Source organism: Salvelinus sp. IW2-2015, unplaced genomic scaffold (genome assembly GCF_002910315.2).
Source record: "Salvelinus sp. IW2-2015 unplaced genomic scaffold, ASM291031v2 Un_scaffold6810, whole genome shotgun sequence".
NCBI classification, from domain to species: Eukaryota; Metazoa; Chordata; class Actinopteri; order Salmoniformes; family Salmonidae; genus Salvelinus; species Salvelinus sp. IW2-2015.
In genome coordinates this window covers 1-6157 of record NW_019948071.1, presented here as the reverse complement: position 1 = coordinate 6157, position 6157 = coordinate 1, and positions in this window count along the sequence as shown.

Below are 6157 nucleotides of genomic sequence, written 5' to 3'. Positions count from 1 at the left end.
ACACGGAGGATATTTTTGCAGAATTCTTCATGCAGAGTCTCAATTTGGTGTTTGTCCCATTTTGTGAATTCTTGGTTGGTGAGCGGACCCCAGACCTCACAACCATAAAGGGCAATGGGTTCTATAACTGATTCAAGTATTTWTAGCCAGATCCTAATTGGGATGTCGAATTTAATGTTCCTTTTGATGGCATAGAATGCCCTTCTGGCCTCGTCTCTCAGATRGTTRACAGCTTTGTGGAAGTTACCTGTGGTGTTGATGTTTAGGCCGAGGTGTGTATAGTTGTTTGTGTGCTCTAGGGCAACTGTGTCTAGATGGATATAGTATTTGTGCTCCTCGCAATCTCTCTCTCTCTCACTGTATCTCTCTATCAATTAAATTAAATTCAATTCAAGGGGCTTTATTGGCATGGGAAACATATGTGAACATTGCCAAAGCAAGTGAGGTAATAATAATATACAAAAGTGAGATAAACAATAAAAATTAACAGTAAACATTACACATACAGAAGTTCCAAAAGAATAAAGACATTACAGATGTCATATTATATATATATACAGTGTTGTAACGATGTACACATAGTTAAAGTACAAAAGGGAAACTAAATAAGCATAAATATGGGTTGTATTTACAATGGTGTTTGTTCTTCACTGGTTGACCTTTTCTCTCCCACATCAGTAGGACAGATCAACATAGTGAGTCATGACAGGTCAGACTGCAGAGCCAGAGACAGTTAACCACTGCAGCTACTAACTCCTACTACTAATTATACACCACTTCTATTCATCTCTCTCTCTCCCTTCTTCCACCTCTCTCTCTCTCTCTCTCTCTCTCTCTCTCTCTCTCTCTCTCTCTCTCTCTCTCTCTCTTCCCTCTCCTACTCTCCTCTCTCCCCTCTCTCCCCTTCTTCTCTCTTTCCTCTGCTCCTCCTCTCTCTTTCTCGTGCCTCTCTCCTGCCTCTTCGTCTCTCTCCTCTCCTTCTCTCCATCTATCTCTCTCTGGTCTGTATTCTCTGTCCTCTCACTAACCATCATCCCTTCTCTCTCTTCTCTCTTCTCTGCTCCTAATCTCTTCCTCTCTCCACTTCTCCTCTCTCTCCTCTCTCTCTCTATCATAGTCTCTCCTTCTCTTCCTGCCACCCCTCTCTCTCTCTCTTCTCCTTGCTTCTTCTGCACTATCTCTCTCTGTATCTCTCTTCTCTATCATCTCTCTCCTCTCTACAGTTCCACACTGCAAGGAGCAGGGCCAAGCCTGATAGCGTACACACACAGAGCTGAGAGGAGTTGAAGGGACTTACATGGTGTCTGGATTAGTAGGCACCTAGCATAGCACCAGGCAGAGTAGCATAGCGCTAACTGAGCCGCATGCTAACAGCCCACCCGCGGAAATGGGGACTGAGCGTAGCGGCTAACCACCCACAGTATGGCCTAGCCGCGGCGCTCGTTCTTCATGACAGGGGTCAGATTAAGCTGTTTTTGTTTCCCTCTCTTCCTCTCTCTTCTCTTTCTCTCTCTCTCTCACTTAGTGGTATGAATAATTAGTGGCTGGGAACCGGGCGGATTTACAAAACAGAGGGGGGAGCTAATGAACTCAAATCAATCAACAGAGAGAGGAGGGAGGGAGGGAAGGAGGGGGATGGGGGAGGGGGGAGGAGGGGAGGGAGGGAGGGAGGGAGGGAGGGAGGGAGGGAGGGAGGGAGGGAGGGAGGGAGGGAGGGAGGAGGGAGGGGGGAGGGAGGGAGGGACAGCCAGGACAGATGAAATCATACCTAACCTGTAACTCTCTTGTCCGGAGGGAGTAGAGTTTGAAGGCACAGCCCAGCGCGATGACAAGGAGGGAGGCCAAGACCCAGAGAGCAATCAGGAGCAGCGTGATCACTTGAAACAACACAGGCATTCCTGTCATAAAATAATCATAAAACACACTAATACTAGTAAATACATTATCACATATACGCACTACTAAGTAATACACACATTATATACATACTACTACTAGTAATACAACACATTATACAACATACTTACTAGTAATAAAACAAATTTATAAAATACTACTACTAGTAATAAACACATATATATCACATACTACTACTAGTAATACAACACATTATAATAAAAATACTACTACTACTAGTAATCAACACATTATATACATACTCTACGTAGTAATACAACACATATACACAACACATACTACTTACTTAGTAATACAACATTATAACATACTACTACTAGTAATACACATTATACACATACTACTACTGAGTAATACAACAAACATTATACAACACATTATAAATACTATACTAGTATAAAACAACATTATAAACAGTGACTAACTACTAGTAATAAAACAATTTAACATACTATTACTAGTAATACCATTATACATACTACTACTGTAATTATCACATTATACAACATATACTACTAGTATAATACACATTATATCAATACTACTACTAGTAACTAACACAATATACACTACTACACTTAGTCATACATACACTTATAACAACTACTACTAGTAATAACAACACATTATACTACATACTACTACTAGTAATAAACCATTATAAACATACTACTACTAGTAATAACACAACACATGTATAACACATACTACTACTAGTAATAAAATACATCATAAACCTTATTACACACACTTACTCAAAACGATTTGACTGCCAGATTGGTAGCCCGGTGGCAGGTAGCCCAGCGGTTAGAGTAACCGAAGGTCGCTAGTTTGAATCCCAGCCGAAAGGTGGAAAAATCTGCCAAATGTGCCCTGAGCAAAGCACTTAACTAATGCTCCTGGGGCGTGGACAATGGTTAACCCTGGCCGTGACCCCACTCTCTGTAGGGTGTCAGGGGGCTTGGGGATAGACCCTGGCCTTGACCCCATCTCTGAGGGTTTGTCAGGGGGAGATGGGATTAGACCCTGCCTTAGCCCCACTTCTCTGAGGTTGTCAGGGGGAGATGGGATAGACCTCTCTGGCCGTGGACCCACTCTCTGAGGTTGTCAGGGGAGAGTGGGATAGACCCTGGCCGTGACCCCACTCTCTGAGGGTCGTCAGGGGAGCTGGGGATATTGACCTGGCCTTGCCCCACTCTCTGAGGGGTGTCCAGGGGGATGGGATAGACCCTGGGCCGTGACCCACTCCTCTGAGGGTGTCAGGGGGAGATGGGATAAGCCCTGGCCGTGACCCCACTCTCTGAGGGTGTAGTGGGGCGTTGGGATAGACCCTGGCTCGTGACCCCATTCTCTTGAGGGTGTCCAGGGGGAGATGGGATAGACGCTGCCGTGACCCCACTTGTTCTCTGAGGGTTGTCAATGGGGGAGATGGGATAATAAGACCCTGGCCGTTGACCCCACTTTGATGTGCATGTCTTCTGAGGGTGCAGGGGAGATGGGATAGACCCCTGTGCCTGACCCCACTCTCCGATGGGTTGTCAGGGGGATGATGGGATACGGACCCTGGCCGTGACCTCCATCTCTGAAGGGTGTCAGGGGGAGATGGGATAGACCTGGCCTTGACGCACTCTCTGAGGGTGTCAGGGGAGATGGGATAGGAACCCTGGCCTTGACCCACTCTCTGAGGGTGTCAGGGGGAGATGGGATAGCCTGGCCTTGGCCCCCGTCTCTGAGGGTGTCAGGGGAGATGGGATAGACCTGGCGCCTTGACCCCACTCTCTGAGGGTGTCAGGGGGAGATGGGATTACGACCCTGGCTGTGACCCCGCTCTCTGAGGGTGTCAGGGGGAGATTGGGTGAGACCCTGGCCTTGACCCCACTCTCTGAGGGTTCAGGGGGGATGGGCTAGACACACGTGTATAATATGCACCTTTGTTAAATAGGACAATGTAAAGCACCCATTCAAATGCTGTTTTTTCTGTACCTTCCTGTTTGTAACAGCTCCCCAACAAGTCTCTCTCGTCACTCCGTCCAGTACAGTCTCCTGGCGTGTCCGCAGGCCACGTCTCGAAGATACACAGGTTGGTGCCACAGTGGAAGTTTACCGGCTGGCAGTAGTCAACTAACAGTTCTTCTCTACATCAGACCGTCTGGGCATGGAACGGAGGAAGGAGGAACGGGTTAAACGGATTAACGGGTGAATGGATGAAGATACTGCTGTCATATTACAACCAAACATAGTATGAGAACATTTCACTGTGGTCCAACAATGGAAACATATCAGCATGTTGTCTTCCTCAGTGTGTAGTTATTATTATTGATCAGCATGTTGCTTCCTCAGTTGTGTAGTATTATAGTTATGATTGATTCAGCATGTTGTCCTTCCTCAGTGTGTATATTTATATTATAATTGATCAGCATGTTGTTCTTCGCTCAGTGTGTATATTATAATTTATATTGATCAGCATGTTGTCTTCCCTCAGTGTGTAATATTAATTTATATTGATCAGCAAGTTGTTGTTCCTCAGTGTGTAATTTAATATTATATTGATCAGCATGTTGTCCTCAGTGTGTTTATATTATCTTGAAGCAGCATGTTGTCTTCCTCAGTGTGTATATTATATTATATTTGATCAGCATGTTGTCTTCCTCGTGTGTATATTATATTATAAGTTGATCAGCATGTTGTCTTCCACTCACAAGCTCAGCTCGCATCATCACTTAAATTAATATTGATCAGCATGTTAAGTCTTCCTCAGTGTGATATATTAAATATTATAGTTGTCGCTGTTGTTCCTCAGTGTGTCTATTATATTATAGTTGATCAGCAATGTTGTCTTCCTCAGTGTGTAATTATATTATATTGATCAGCATGTTGTCTCCCTCAGTGGTGTATATTATATTATATTGATCAGACATGTTGTCTTTCTCATGTGTATTATTATATATATTGATCAGCATGTTGTCTTTCCTCAGTGTGTATTATTATATTGATCAGCATGTTGTCTTCCTCTAGTGGTGGTATATTTATATTATATTGCTCAGCATGTGTCTTCCTCAGTGTGTATATTTTATTGATCAGCATGGTTGTCTCCTCAGTGTGTATATTATATATATTGATCCGACATGTTGTTTCCTCAGTGGTGTATCTTAATTGCTCAGCTATGTTGTCTTCCTCAAGTGTGTATTTTATTATATTGATCCAGCATGTTGTTTCCTCAGTTGTGTATTATTATATTATATTTGATCAGCATGTTTGTCTTCCCTCAGTGTGTATATTCTATTATATTGATCAGCATGTTGTCTTTCCCCTCAGTTGTGTATATTATATTATATTGATCAGCATGTTGTCTTCCTCAGTGTGTATATTATATTTACTATTGATCAGCATGTGTGTCTTCGTCTCAGTGTGTATATTTATATTATAGTTGATCAGTCTGTTGTCTTCCTCGTGTTTATTTTTTATATTAATTTGATCAGCATGTTGTTTCTCTCAGTGTGTATTTATATTATATTTGACCCAGTGATTGTTGGTCATATTAGATAGATAGATATATACATATTATATGATCAGCATGTGTTCCTCAGTGTGTATTTTATTAATATTGATCAGCATGTTGTCTTCCCCTCAGTGTGTATATTATATTTATATGATCAGCTCATGTTGTCTTCGCCCCTCAGTGTGTCTATTTTTATATTGATCAGCATGTTTGTCTTCTCAGTGTGTATATTATATTATATTTGATCAGCAGTTTGTCTTCCCTTCAAGTGTTGTATATTATATTATATCTGATCAGTCATGTTTTCTTCCTCGTGTGTATTATTATATTGATCAGCATGTTTTGTCCTTCCCTCAGTGTGATATTTAATTATATTGATCAGCATGTTGTCTTCTATGTTTATATTTATATTATGATTGATCAGCATGTTGTCTTCCTCAGGGAATAAGACAGCATGTTGTCTTCCTCACGTGTGTATATTTATTTTTATAATTTGATCAGCGATGTTGTCTTCCCACTCAGTGTGTATATATATTAATTGATGAGCATTGTTGTTCTTCCTCAGTGCTGTATATTATATTATATTGATAAGCATGTTGTCTTCTCCTCAGTGTGTATTTATATTATATTGATCAGTCAATGTTGTCTTCCTCAGTGTGGTATATTATTATTATATTGATCAGCATGTTGGTCTTCCTCAGTGTGTATATTATTTATAGTTGATCAGCATGTTGTCTCCTC